This window comes from Pinus tabuliformis, chromosome 4_1, assembly GCF_031772625.1.
Source record: "Pinus tabuliformis cultivar Carrire ecotype Pingquan chromosome 4_1, CPIR1, whole genome shotgun sequence".
In the NCBI taxonomy this organism is placed as follows: domain Eukaryota; kingdom Viridiplantae; phylum Streptophyta; class Pinopsida; order Pinales; family Pinaceae; genus Pinus; species Pinus tabuliformis.
The window spans coordinates 940,682,671-940,697,472 of record NC_142303.1 but is presented as its reverse complement, the minus strand read 5'-3'; the positions used below and the strand labels follow the sequence as shown (position 1 = coordinate 940,697,472).

The 14,802-nt window shown below is 38.4% G+C and overlaps 1 long non-coding RNA gene across 1 annotated transcript in view; it reads left to right on the top strand.

The window, feature by feature from the left end:
* Positions 1-14,440, top strand: part of LOC149179226 (uncharacterized) — a 229,926-nt gene extending 215,486 nt beyond the window's left edge. The window contains exon 3 of the long non-coding RNA XR_016258452.1: positions 14,371-14,440. This is a non-coding gene — a long non-coding RNA (uncharacterized LOC149179226). The remainder of the gene's footprint in view (positions 1-14,370) is intronic.
* Positions 14,441-14,802: the final 362 nt, after the last annotated feature.

The window sequence follows — 14,802 nt, the reverse complement described above, 5'->3', positions numbered from 1 at the left end:
CTTTTAACAGAACTGTTAGCAAACATTTAGGGATCCTTCCTAAGTTACCTATTACCTTGGAAGGTAAAAATATCTGTATTGATCTTCTAGAAGTCGAAGATCCCTTATATTTCAATTTGCTCCTTGGGCGAGACTATGTCTATGCCAAGAAAGATGTCATATTGACACTCTTTCATGTGATGTCCTTCCCACACAATGGAAACATTGTGATGGTTGATCAACTTTCATACATTGATCTTGCTTAGACTACCAGTCATTTGACACTCTAAATGTTCCTTATATGGAAGTGGTACCTACCCTGCCACAGGTTAATTATGTGGCAACCTATCCCATGTTTTTTAGCTACCAATGAAAGTGAGTCTATCACTGTCTTCTCGACTTATTTTGACTAAGATCGGGTAGATGAAATGGTCAAAACATCAATGGGGGAATTTGAATATGATTTTCTTATCCCTATTGATCCCCTTGACATGTGTTCCTTCTAGGGAACTGTTCTTCTATCTGATGAAGACCTTTTGGAAGCCATGATCAAGGGGTGTCCATTAACATGTGTTTCTTCCATTTGCAAAAAATGAAACAGATCCATGAGGATAGTGATTTTACTGTGTCAACCTCGTTAAAAAATGAAATAGATCCTTGAGGATAGTTCTTTTACCGTGTCAACCTCATTAAAAATGAAACGAATCCATGAGGATAGTTCTTTTACTGTGTCAAACTCGTTAAAAAAATGAAACAGATTCTTGAGGATAGTTATTTCACTATGTCAACCTCATTATAAAATGAAACATGTCATATGAGAATAGTTCTTTTCCCGTGTCAAGCGCGTTAAAAAATGAAACAAATCCTCTCCTATTTGAGTTAAGTCTTTAACTGGATCTCATAAATGTTAGGTCGATTCTTTCTGATCTCGTAAACAAGACTTCATTTCATCCTCCTATTAGTAACTTGTAGTCTACTTAGGTGAATGAAATGAATTTTGGGGGTCATGTTCCCTTGCAGTCATTATGTTGGGGGCATGAAAACTTATCTCAAGCATAGTTTTTTTTTTCTTTTTTTTCCTATTTCAAGCTTGTGTAAAAATGAAACCAATCTCAAGGAAAATTTTCCTATGTTTCAAGCCTGTGCAAAAATGAAACCTATCTCGATTCCATTTCGCTTATTATTTTCAAGACTCGTTAAACTCATCAAAATCCTGAGCTCCTTTAGCTATCTTTCATGCTCGTAAAACATACATGTAAATTCTGAGTTATTTTTGTCTTTTCCTACTCATTAATCAAGTTGAAATTCGGTAAGATGAGTATATTTTTATCACTTTTTCAAACTCGTTGAAACATACGAAAAAGAGAAATCATGGAGTCCTGTTTGAAGCCCCTTTTCAAGCTCTTAAAACATGAAAATATTTATGAGTACTTATTTGTTTGAACTCGTAAAAGTAAATGAACAATCGTCCACTCAGTATAAGTTTACCCATTTTATGGACTGAGGTAGGATTGTTTAATAAAAAGGTATATGTTTACTGATTGTGGTCAATAGAGTTCTCTCCCGCATTATTTTATCCTTTTTCGGGCTCGAGGGACTAAATTTACGAAAAACACCTTAATGGAATCTACTTATGTTTTTCTTCTGACTCTATAAAAACTGAAAAACGTCGGGTTTTACCTTCTCTGGGCTCGTTAAAATTTTGTGGTAAAATAACTAAATGAGTTTCATTTTTGTGTCCTTTTCAAACTCGTTAAAAGAAAATGACATCAATTTAATCATTTACTAGACTCGTAAAAACTAAACAGTATAGGACCCGTTAATCATAACGGGACCGAACCATTCCTTAGGGTTTGTTAAAAATAGTTCGATGAATTCATCTGAAGGATGATCTTACATTCCAAGCATATGTTATCCTCCTCAAGCTTGTAAAAACTAAAGAGTTACTTGGTGGGTGAAAGTTGAGAAGGAAATTTTGTATCTTGTATTTCAGGTAGTATGTCGCTCTTAAACATGACACCCTGTCACATATTTGTTCGGGTTGGGGAATCCATTTTTCTCACACTTAATTGAACCTTATTGAGAGTATTCAGTTGGTTTTGGGTATTATAGTTGAGTCAAAATTTTGCCAAGTCATTTTGTCATGTCGCCAATATGTTCAAGGGAATTCTAAACCTCAGTTCAAATTACCTTGAAATTAGTAGCCTTCAATCACATCAGCCATCCTTGAGTCAAACCTTGCAAACTATTTTCCAAAACTTGGCATTTTGTTTCATGTCATAGGCTTTCCTATGACAGGTCACTTCCTATCGACTTCAACTCATTATCTAGGAAGTTGATCTACAAACCTTCAGTACCTTGAAGCTTGCATGACTTAATGGTAGGTTTCTCGCTTTTGACGATGGGTTGTCATCATTGGCCTTTGATCAAACGATTGTATGATTGTTCAACTTCAGATCAACTATTCATACTTCATAGATTGTACTGGAAGTACCTTGAGAACCATTATCATTTTTCGTGGTTTCTCTCGTGCTTGTTAACGATTCACATCATTGACCAGTAATCAAGTGGTTTTTGCCATGTTCAACTTCGAAGCATTTACTTGCATGGTTAGATTTGTACAATGGATCAAGAGATGGAGATCAAGACCCTAGATCTAGTTTCATCCTCCCAGGTTGCGATGATTTTTGTATTCATGATTATACATAAGAGTTTTATGTTTTATGGTTGCGTTTGTTGAGAGTTTTAATTAGTGATTAAATCTCCTAATATTTAATTGTCAACCAGGACTCATAAGCATGAGTTTTACTACGTTTTTGGTTCAAGATTAAATTTAGAGTATGTAATTTTCCTTTGATCGTAGTTGAATCTCATTTAATGGGACAACAGTGTTCATATAGGTAGGAAAAGATTGTACTTCTATATTTTGTACAAACTAAGGTTGTTTATTATGGTTGGGATTAGCTATGTGTTGCGTAGGAAACAAAGTAGATTGAGGTGGGTTCAATGTTGGTGGTGCTTGCAAGGATGATGGGTTGGATGGTGTAGGTAGAAGCTGGTGGAAAGGACAAAGAGGCAGTGAGGGTTTTTGTTAATTATTGAGGTTGTACTCCTGCAGATAAGGTTGAATGTTTGGATTGTAGGACGTACTAGGCATGTCTGAGTATGGAGGATATGATTGGTTATGGGGCTGGAAAGTATTTCCATAAGGATTTTCCCTCCAACACTGATTCCAAGGAGTTTTCTTCTATTGAGGATTAAACCAAGGAGGATAAGATGGCTGGAAACTCTAGGGCTGATTTTGAACATAAGTTTGAAAACTAGGATCTTGAAAGATGTTTTGATTTGGGCTCCTCTAAGAGGGTGTCTTGCTTGTTTGTGGAAAATCATTTATTTTAGCATTACCCTTATAGATAGCCTATAAACCGAGAAGAGATGGACACTTCTTGGCTGCATGTTAGAAATCACAGATCATCCCACAAACCTCAATAGCATTAATGGGACAATCCCTCTCAGCATGCTTGTTTTTGCATTTAGGACAAAAGATTTCCATCATAGCCCTCTCATCTTCTTGTTTCTTTTTGAGTTTTATTGTGTCAAGTTGGTTACCAATAGTGTTTATGATATTTATTTTGATTTTTTCCAATAAGTTTCCTAATTCCACTCCAGTGACAACATTGGGTACATATTTATGATTTCTTGACACATAATCTCGGGAATTTTCACGGAGCTTCTTGCCTACTTTAGCGTGATTTCATGAGTATGTGTGACATAGTTCAACCACTTTAGAAAAATTCTTGTTATAAATATCCCCATGACTTAAAAGATTTAGGGTTTCGATACATTCATCCCTCGGCCCCTTTAAAAAGATAGTTCTGACAATCTTCTCATCTAGATGTGCCCCCACTGATTTATCGAAATTATAAAATAAATGTTCAAGATATTCTTCTAGGTTCTCGTCTTCTAATTGTTGCATCCTAAGAATATCTTTCACATCCCTACTTTTGCAAAAGTCTTGGTATTTCTTGAGAAAGACAGACTTCATATCATCCTAGGAGTAGATGGTATGTTCACCTAGCCTCATAAACCATATAAGGGATGCATCTTTCAAGGTGGCTGGGAATAGCTTGAGCTTATGTGCATCCTCATAAATTAAAATAATAAGGCATCTAGGTCTTTGGAGGAATTATCGTTGAAGAGTGGAAGAGATGCCATTGGTATGCTTTTCATAGTGATATTCCTGGTTACATCGAGAATAGGAAACCCAAAAGTGGTTTCTTCTTCTTCTTCCAGTCCTCCCCTCGGTCCTTCATGGTTCCCTCTGAATGGGTTGTGATGTGGGCCTTCTTCTTCCCCTTGACGTTTCTCATTTTTCTGTCCAAATATGTTACGACATTTACCTTCTCCTTCTCCCAGACTTTCCTCATTGTTTTTGTTCTCTCCTCCTTGGTTGGAATGTCTACTACAGATTCTTGAAGAGGCCTGCTAATGATTACCTGGTCAACAAGAGGTATTGAAGGATGGTCCTTGATATTAGTTGATTCTAGACCTGGGACTTGTTCTTCTAATACAATTCCTTCTATACTTCCAAAAATAATATGTTCAACTCTTTCCTCATCTTCATTCGGAATCTCCATCTCCAAATCCACATTATTGTCAACAACTCCTTCTTCTTACTTTATTCTTGCATACCGATTCATAGGATTAGTGATTGGTGTGGTTGTTTGTTAAGTTATGGTATGTTCTATGCTTATAATAGTTTACTTCTTTTTCTTATTATATTCCACCGATTAACAATCACATGTACATAAAGTAAAGTGCAGATAGAACATTAAATGATCGACAGAAAACAAGCCAAGACAAGAGACACAAGATGTGGCGGCTAGCCAGGGACAAACCCCACAATGTGTGGGGAAACCCTTTGATCAAATATTCTTTTATCTTCAATAATTCAGTAGAGAGAAATAGTACAATAAATCTGATTCATATCAGCAGTAGCAAACCCTAGATCAGTAGCATAAGCATTAACGGCTTCATTATCAAACTAGGGTAGACCATATCTCACAAACCGATCGTCGGATTGACTTCATTCCACCACCAAAAGTTTCGGCTTCCAAAGGAGGTTCAGATGAACCTACAACACAGTTCAGATGAGGAGATCTTCTAGGCCACGCAAGTCAATCTTTACTTCTGCAGTTGCAGCTTCAGTTTCAACAGTTTCCGGCTTCAAACTAGGGCAGTGATATCTTGCAAACCGTTCGTCGGATTGACTTCATTCCACCACCAAAAGTTGCGGCTTTCAAAGGAGGTTCAGATGAACCTACAACGTAGTTCCAAAGAGGAGATCTTCTAGGCCATGCAAGTCAATCTTTACTTCTGCAGTTGCAGCTTCAGTTTCAACAGTTTCTGGCTTCACATGTGTGAGAGAGAGAGACCCATTTCAGCGCAGTAGAGAAGAGACTCATATCTGCGCAGTAGAGAGAGATGTGATGATATGAGTGAGTCCAAATGAGGAAAAGTCCTCTTATATTTATACACAACGTTGGTGGGTGAATAGATGCGACTGTTGGGCTTCTGAGCCTACATGAGTTGTAGGTTGGCTTGATAATAATTCTATAATCAAAATAAATTCATATCTCCATGAATACTTATCGGAATTGGATGATTTTTATATCAATCCTACACCTCTCGACGAGAGGAATCTAATAAAAATATTATTATCCATGAATAAGATGACCCACATGAAGTTTTTCCCTGGTTGCCAATTTTAACACTCCCTCTCAACCATGGAGAACTTCATCTGCAATCTGTCTATCGGTCGTTACTATTCATCCATCAAATGCACTGCCTTGTACAGCCTGACCCTTGCCCTGCTTTGCTCTATTTTACCTGTTCTGCTTTGTCTTGTTCTCCCCTGCACTGGTCTGTACTGTTTTGTTTTGTTCTGCTCTGCTCTTGCATTATTCTGTTCTACTCTGCTTTTGTCCGAATTATGAAGAAGAAGAAATGATCGAGGATGTATCATACTGACTCAAAGTCAGTCTCAGAGTATGTACCACTGGTCCCAGACCAGTCTCAACCAACCCAAAGTCAGCGTCATAGTGAGTACAACTCCAATGGTCCCAGACCAATATCATCCTCCACTGACTCAAAGTCAGTCTCAGAGTATGTACCACTGATCCCAGACCAGTCTCAACCGACCCGAAGTCAGCGTCATAGTATGGTACAACTCCTACCACTGGTCCCAGACCAGTATCATTGATCCCAGATCAATGGAGGTCATCCTAGCGTAGGGAGCACGGTAGTTACAACGATGCGTCCATCAGTACTACTATGGTCCCTAACTTCATTTCCCTGCTCATTGATCAGATGAGAGGTACTTCCCATGAGTCCCAAACTGCATGGATAGGATGCCTCGATAGGAGAACTAATCAATCCTGTCCTCACAGGAGAACACATCAATCCTGCTACAATCGCCATGGAGAACACATCAATCCAGGCCTCATAGGAGAACACATCAATCCTGCTACAATTGCCATGGAGAACACATCAATCCAGGCCTCACAGGAGAACTAATCATCCTGCTACACAGGAGAGCGAATCATCCTGTTCCACAAGAGAGCGAATCATCTTGTCCCACAAGAGAGTGAATCATCTTGTTCCAGTGTGCACCACCAGGGGAGGGTGAGTCACCCTGTGGTCGTATGTTGCTCCAGTAATAACCGCAAGCCCTCAGAGCTCCCAGAGCTCAATGTATGCAACATGCAGGACCCTTGTACAAGGGTTTCTTACCGACTCCAAGTCGTTTGGGAAAATCACAGATTAGATCTTTCCTCGGGGCTTTGACAAGGAGTATCAACCTGTACATCATCTTAATGCGATGGAGCCTCCTTGCTCATCAACTTACCATATCCAAGATGATGTCTATCTGCTGGAGCAATCGACGAATACGGGATTCCTCAATAATCGAATCCCACCTCTGGTTGTTATAGAGAATCACAGTGGTATCCAATGTAAATCTAAACAGCTCACACGAGGTTATGCTAGCAATAATATATCCTACTTCGGCGGTGCTCAAAGCCACCGACTTTTGCTTCCTGCTTATCCAGGATATCGAAGCAGATCCCAAGGTGAAACAGTACTGGAAGTGCTCTTACGGTCCACCACACTGCCTGCTCAATCAACATCAGTATATCCAAGTAGTCTCACATCTCCGGCAGTGTATCTTAATCCATGAGAGATTGTGTCCTGAAGACATCTCAGAAGATTCTTGGCATCAATCCAGTGAGGCTCAAACAAATATGAGCTCACAATGCTAACTGCAAAACATATGTTCGGATGGAGGTTCACCAAGAACATCAATGCGAATGAGTTTTTTGAAACTCAGAGGCATTTCCCAAGTCTGGTCCGACATCACTACCATATAACTTCTAAAAGTTAAGATCCTCGAGGTAGTCACAGCCTTGCAATCCATCATACTGAATCTTTCCAATATATTTACCACATATTTTCCTTGAGATAGGAAAATTTCCCTTAGCTTCTGCCACACTTCATGTCCTTGGTCCTTCATTTCAAATTTAGAGGCCAGCTCCCTCTTACATTTGTGAATGAGAGGGTCTGCACCTGTTATAAAGAGGTCATCCACATATAATACCAGTATGAGAGGCTTGTCATCTTCAACCTTAAAGTAAAGGTTAGGATCGGCTTCACTCCTAGTGAATCCCAGCTTCATCAAGTAGCTATCGATCCTCTCATACCATGCTCGGGGTGCTTGCTTCAGCCCATAGAGAGCTTTCTTCAACCTGCATCCATGAGATTTTCGATCATAAATCTCAAATCCTTTGGGTTGCTCCACGTAGACCTCTTCTTTGATCGAGCCATGCAAGAACGCAGTCTTGACATCCATCTGATGTAGGTTCCATCCTTGTGAAGCGGCAAGGGCTATGATCGAGCGGATGGTCGTATATCTGGCAATAGGTGCAAATATCTCATCATAGTCTATACCTTCCTTTTGGGAGAAACCTCGAGCAACAAAACGAGCCTTATACTTTTCCGTGCTTCCATCTACCACATGCCTTATCTTGTAAAGCCATTTTGAAGTAACAATTGTCTTGTCCAGGGTCTGGGAACTACTTCCCAGACATCATTCTCCATAATAGACTCATATTCTACGGTCATAGCATCCTTCCATACTTGATGCTTGACGACATCTGAGAACGACGAAGGCTCATTTTGTATGATCGTGCTCATGATGGTCAGGTATCCTTGATACCTATTAAGTTTCTTACTTTGACAGAAGGTTCCTCAGGGTGCAGCATGTCCTTTAGCATCATCAAGTATCCCCCTAAGCCATGAAGGCCTCTTCCTAGAAGAGGAAGGCTCATGTGGATGAGAATCAATCAGATCCATGGGTTCTTCTACATCAGGCGTTGATTCATCATCCTTTTCTTTCAGTTCCTTGGTGTTGGCTTCTTGAGAGCTCCTCAAAGCCGAAAGATTGTTCACCTTGCGGTGAACTTTTCTTTAGGAGTCTTGGAACCCAATGCTTGATGAGGGCATCAATTTTGTACATATACGACGGTGATTGTAGTTTCAGCCCATAGAAACTTTGGAAGTCTTTGATCATGTAGCATGGCCCGGACAGCTTCCAACATCGTGTGGTTCTTCCTTCCCACCACACCATTCTGCTCAGGAGTATGTGGTGTAGTAGTCTCCCTCTTAATGCCAACCTCAGGTATGCCTGAGTAAACCAATTGTAATATATCGGAGGTCTTGCTTTGGCTTGAGGGGAATGGTCCCCTTTTGAGCTTTCCTTTGGCACATCCCAGACATACACCTTCTTTCTCTACTTGGAATTCGAACATCCCTGTTACCATCTGTCTTACATCGGGTAGAGCTTTGTAATGAAGGTGGGTAAACCTCCGATGCCAAAGTTCGGACTGAAGAGATGTGTCATAAGACATGACACCTAATAGACTTCCATCGACATGATAAAATGAATCAAAACTAAACCCAAGTGTAAAGGCATATTTAACATTATTTTTCCGTATACGTACCTTGCCATCGCTGAAGGTTACATTGTAGCCTTTGTCTTCCGTTGCCGAGATGGACAATAGGTTCTTTTTGAGGTTAGGTGCATTTCATACATCCTGGAATTTCTAGCCTTCTTGAATGCTTGTCCTCTTCCTTGATTCCCAGCTCTCCTCTTACCTTTGCTGTTGAATTTGTCATTCCTTTGATTGCCATCAGAGGGATTTCGAGTTGCACCACTGCATACTGTACCATGCTTCTCTAATCATGATTATCATGATGCTGCCCATGTCCATGATTTTATCCATCATAATGCTGCTCAAACTAGTGTGCATCATCATCATGCTATCCTATATGTCCATGATCTCATGTTGCCCTTTATGTCCATGATCTCATTTACCATGATGCTCATGACCTCATACATAGTGACTTGCTTTACCACAAATGTAACATCGTCATTTTCTTCTAGCCTTAGGTCCAGCCTTTCCTTTTGATTTAGTCTCGGAATTATTTCTTTTCTTTGCATGAGAAGAAAAAAACAGCAGGAGGACCTTTAGGCAAGGGCATTTCCTGCTCTTCTACCCTTGTTTGTTCTTGAATGCATCTAGCCATTAATTCCTCGAAACTAGGAATTACATTATTGTTCAGAAGAGTAGTCCTGAGCACATACCATTCAGATGGTAATCCTCCGAGAGTTGTGAGTGCCATTTCTCTGTCAGTAATGGTTTCCCCAATAGATAGGAGATCGTTCTCGATCTCGGTGATTCTTAAGAAGTATGCTTGCATACTTTCATCTTTACCCTTCTTGATTTCCCTCAACTTATTTCTAAGAAACACAACTTGATTTGCATCATTAACTTTAAATAAACTCACCAGTCTGTCGTAGATTTCCTTGGAGGTGTCTAGATCAGAGATGTAGGCCACCAAGCACTTGTTGATAGAGTCCCAGATGATCTTCTTTGTTTTGACTTCTCCATTTTTCAATTTGTTCCAGGCAGCAGCAGATGCATTTGATGAAGGCTCAACAATATTGCCTCTTACATGGTCCAGCACTCCTTGATCTTCAAGGGTTAGATCGATAGACATCTTCCGTCCATGATAGTTAGCTTTCTCACGGAGCTTGTCTTCGGCAGGAAAGAGTGTTGAGGACCCCATAGTTATTTTAGGATAGCCTTGCCAATCTTCTCTTCAATGATTGCTCTTGCTCTTGCTCGGGCTTTGTCTTCACCTCGGCTCTGATACCATGTTAAGTTATGGTATGTTCTATGCTTATAACAGTTTACTTCTTTTTCTTATTATATTCCACCGATTAGCAATCACATGTACATAAAGTAAAGTGCAGATAGAACATTAAACGATCGACAGAAAACAAGCCAAGACAAGAGACACAAGATGTGGCGGCTAGCTAGGGACAAACCCACAATGTGTGGGGAAACCCTTTGATCAAATCTTCTTTTATCTTCAATAATTCAGCAGAGAGAAATAGTACAATAAATCTGATTCATATCAGCAGTAGCAAACCCTAGATCAGTAGCATTAGCATTAACGGCTTCATTATCAAATTAGGGCAGACCATATCTCACAAACCGACCGTCGGATTGACTTCATTCCACCACCAAAAGTTTCAGCTTCCAGAGGAGGTTCAGATGAACCTACAATGCAGTTCAGATGAGGATATTTTCTAGGCCACGCAAGTCAATCTTTACTTTTGCAGTTGCTGGGTGAATAGATGCGACTGTTGGGCTTCTGAGCCTACATGAGTTGTAGGTCGGCTTGATAATAATTCTATAATCAAAATAAATTCATATCTCCATGAATACTTATCGGAATTGGATGATCTTTATATCAATCCTACACCTCTCGACGAGAGGAATCTGATAAAAATATTATTAGCCATGAATAAGATGAACCACATGAAGTTTTGCCCTGGTTGCCAATTTTAACATTGTTGAACCAAAATTTGTAGGAAATTTTGAACTAGCAATAAATCTAGCTTGACTATACCTAGGCCTACTTCTACTTCTACACATAAAGAAAAGGAAATATAATTTCAAAGATAAGCAAAGATGATCAGAGTTTGGAGCAACCCCAGAATAGTGGATGCGTGGCTCTTCACTCACATCTTGCCATACTTTCTCCACTCTTTGACTACCTATAATACCCTTGAAACTCTGTAATAATAATCTGACTTGAACCGAAATACAACTCCCCGTCAACGACGCCAAAATGTTGAGAGTTTTAATTAGTGATTAAATCTCCTGATATTTAATTGTCAACCCGGACTTGTAAACATAACTTGTACTACACTTTTGATTTAGCTTATGATTAGAGCATATATAAATTCCTTGACGATGGTCGCTTCAGTACAGAATGATAAACAAACTTCTATCGACTAGCACTCATTTTATTTGCAGACGAAGAATTCTAAATAGAGGTAAAAGGAAATCAATTCACTTAGTTTACCAAACCATACCACTCTGATTTTAGTCTAGTCCTCACCCAATCCTAAATGAAATTGGAATACTGGACATGAATTGCACACTTTGAATTAATGCCAAAATGAAAACCTAATTGTCTCACTATTTACTTCAACCCTAGAAAAAAATCATAAAACTACCTGGAATGACACAATGCCTTTTAAATGAAACTATTCTACTTGACTCAATCACACCTTGTTCATATCACTCATACTGATAGAAAGAGATCACACACCCTAATTAACATTTCTCAACCTTGAATATCACTGTGAATTTTGTCATGAAAATGAAATCACTTTTCTTAATTAAAATCACATAATTAACTAATGGCCTTGGTTCACACTGTTAAACTACTTTAGCTTATGAGTACTAGAAAATGAATACTCACACAACAATCATATTTTGATATTAAATGCACAATCTAGAATAGAATCACATTACTTTAAGCACACCCATTTTGCAATGTAAACACAACCCTATCCTTCACCAAACATGATTCTGATTAGTATCAAACTGAAATTTCATTCATCAAACAGATCATAAGTTAACTATTCGATGCATTCAAGAAGAAAATCATTCAAAATCCTCAGTATGTCCTATGAAATAGTGTGTGCAATTGTTATAATTCAAGTCACGTTCTCATCAAATAATATTTTGATGGTGATTAAAACGAACTCATTTTTTATGAGGAAAAGAGCATAGCTCTGTGTTGAAGATTTACACATGGTCTATATGAAAAATGGTAGTCTATGCACTCAAAATTCTTGATTGTGTTATCTATCAATGAATGTGAGGTTGTAACGATTATGATCAATCCAAAATCAAATGGAATATCTCACACATTTGCACAAGAAACCTTAGTGAATTCACACAATAACTGGATAGAAAATGAATGTAATGAGCTATCACACAATGATACACCTACGAACTAATAGTGAAGCTTGTTCCCAGATGATGGTGGGCCCTGCCACACCTGGGTAAGATTTAAATGACTTGTAGTAAAAGAAAGATTTAAAACATTCAAATTAAGGACTCACAATAAACCATAACTCAGAATGATTTGGCTCAAAGCATAGCCATGGTATTAACCAGAACAGAGTCTTCAATTACAAATAACGATGTTTGAATAGTAACTTGATAACTTAATAACTTGCACCAATAACTCGTTCTAATTCATTACAGTACTGGCCTTTATAGGCAATGATTCATATTCAGAATGGCAATAAACCCATACATGGAAAACTTAGCGAATTTACTAAATCAAACTTGAGATTCGATTTCTTGAATGATTTTTCTCTCCTTGGCACAACGCGTTCCAACAAATGCCAACATTAGCATGGTCCTGTTTCGATGAAGATATGGAGAATATTTTTTGTGGAAGACATCGAGCTCGGGCTGGGTCAAAATCTTTAGTTGTGGTATTCGATCTTCTATAATTACGAAGTAATGGAAAGAGTCTACTAGGCCTCCATGATTTTGAGTACAGATCATAGATTGAGCTGTTGAGTACAGAAATGACAAAGTAATACTATTGACAAGCATTCCCTCCATCTTTAGCTGACCTATCCATACTGCTGCAAATATTCATACTTAACCCATAATGATTAGTCAGCTTATTAGGAATATAACTCAAACTTAACCAAAAATAGAAAAATGACACTAATGTAATGCATTTACCTCATGTGAGGGTTTTAGCAGGGTTTAGGACAGTGATGGTGATGGAAAGGTAGGTGAAGGGGTACTTCCTTTGACAAAAGTGGGCAAAAATGGAGGTGATAAGTGGTAAAATTGGGGACAAAACAAGGCACCAACAACATCCATCCTATATCTACTTTGACATGATGTATTTTCGTACTGTGCTTTAAGACTTTATGTTCTGAGTATGGGAATGCCTACCTCAGTGATGATTATTATATTGCATTTTGCTCCTTGATTGATTATTGCATGTTTCCAACCATGATCTATGATCCAACCCTTGACATGATAAAGTACTTCAATCTTCAAACCTTTTTTACTTCGCACTTTAGGGGGAAATCTGTTACACTTCATTTTTTCACCATGAAAAATGATCATCAAAATTGGATCTCTCACTATCCATCTAAGTGTCATGAAGCATTCCCTTAAAAGTCAACAACTTATATACCTTGAATAAAGTGGAATTTCTAGATCTATTGGTACAAAACCCTGCTTTGAGCATCTGTGCAGTTTTCCTAAAAAAAAGCCACACATGTGCAATTTCTTCCACTATAAACTATGCAAAACTACGCTCTATATCTGAACAAAAACTGTGCATGTCAATCAATAAAAAGTAAAAATAAAAAGTGAGACCTAGAAGCATTTTTGGGTGAATAATTCCCAACAGAAAGCCTTGAACTCGTGTTTATTCAAGCTTAACCTCATTTTTTATGGAACTAATTCCCATTCTTCAAGGAGCCCTCATCCCTCTTTTCGTCGATCTCGTCCTTGGACTAAGGATCTCAAACTACTTCCTTTTGGCCTATCAATCAAGCCATTTATTGGGGGATTGAGGGAGGTTGCTAAGAGTAAGTTTATGCTGGAGTAATCAAGTTAGAGAACTTATCATTCTTGGAGAGGATTGAGATCAATGGGAGGAGCTTCACAACATCAAGGCACAGGGTTTGTAGCTCTTTTAGGTTTATGAAATTAATACGAAGACGCATTTCTTCTCACTTCATTTTTTAATGGATTAATTGATCAATTTCATGGATGTTTTATGTTATTTATATTTTTCCATTGGAATTATTTTATTTATATTTTTTCATTGGAATGATGTCTGTTACTAGTCTCCTTGATCACTAGTTTGAATTATTGAACCATTTATGCTACATATGTCTTTGATCCTTTGTTTTTTCCATGTCTACAGGTCTAGGTTCAAGCATGGAGGAGTTGCACTGAAGCACAAAAATGGATCTTCACCAAGCATGTCATCATAAGGTATGAATTTCCATATCTCACCTTGTTAGCTTATGATTCAAGAAAAGATAGGTTCAGGGGAGGAATTAGCTTGATTGTCTATTTGTTTCTAGTTTCTGTCTAGGATCTAGGGATATCACTCCTATTAGCAAGACAGATTTATCTGCCTAACACCATTCTCGAGCATATCACTCACTTTCTTGAATTTTACACTCGACACAATATTCACTATGAGGATATCGCTTGCAAGTTGTTCATTCTCACATTCAAAGCACACGTTAAGGAATGGTGTTACACATTGCCAACCACTTCTATACACTATTTCGAACATATTGTCAAATATCTCTACTGTGCCTTTAACATGTATGATTATAAATATAGT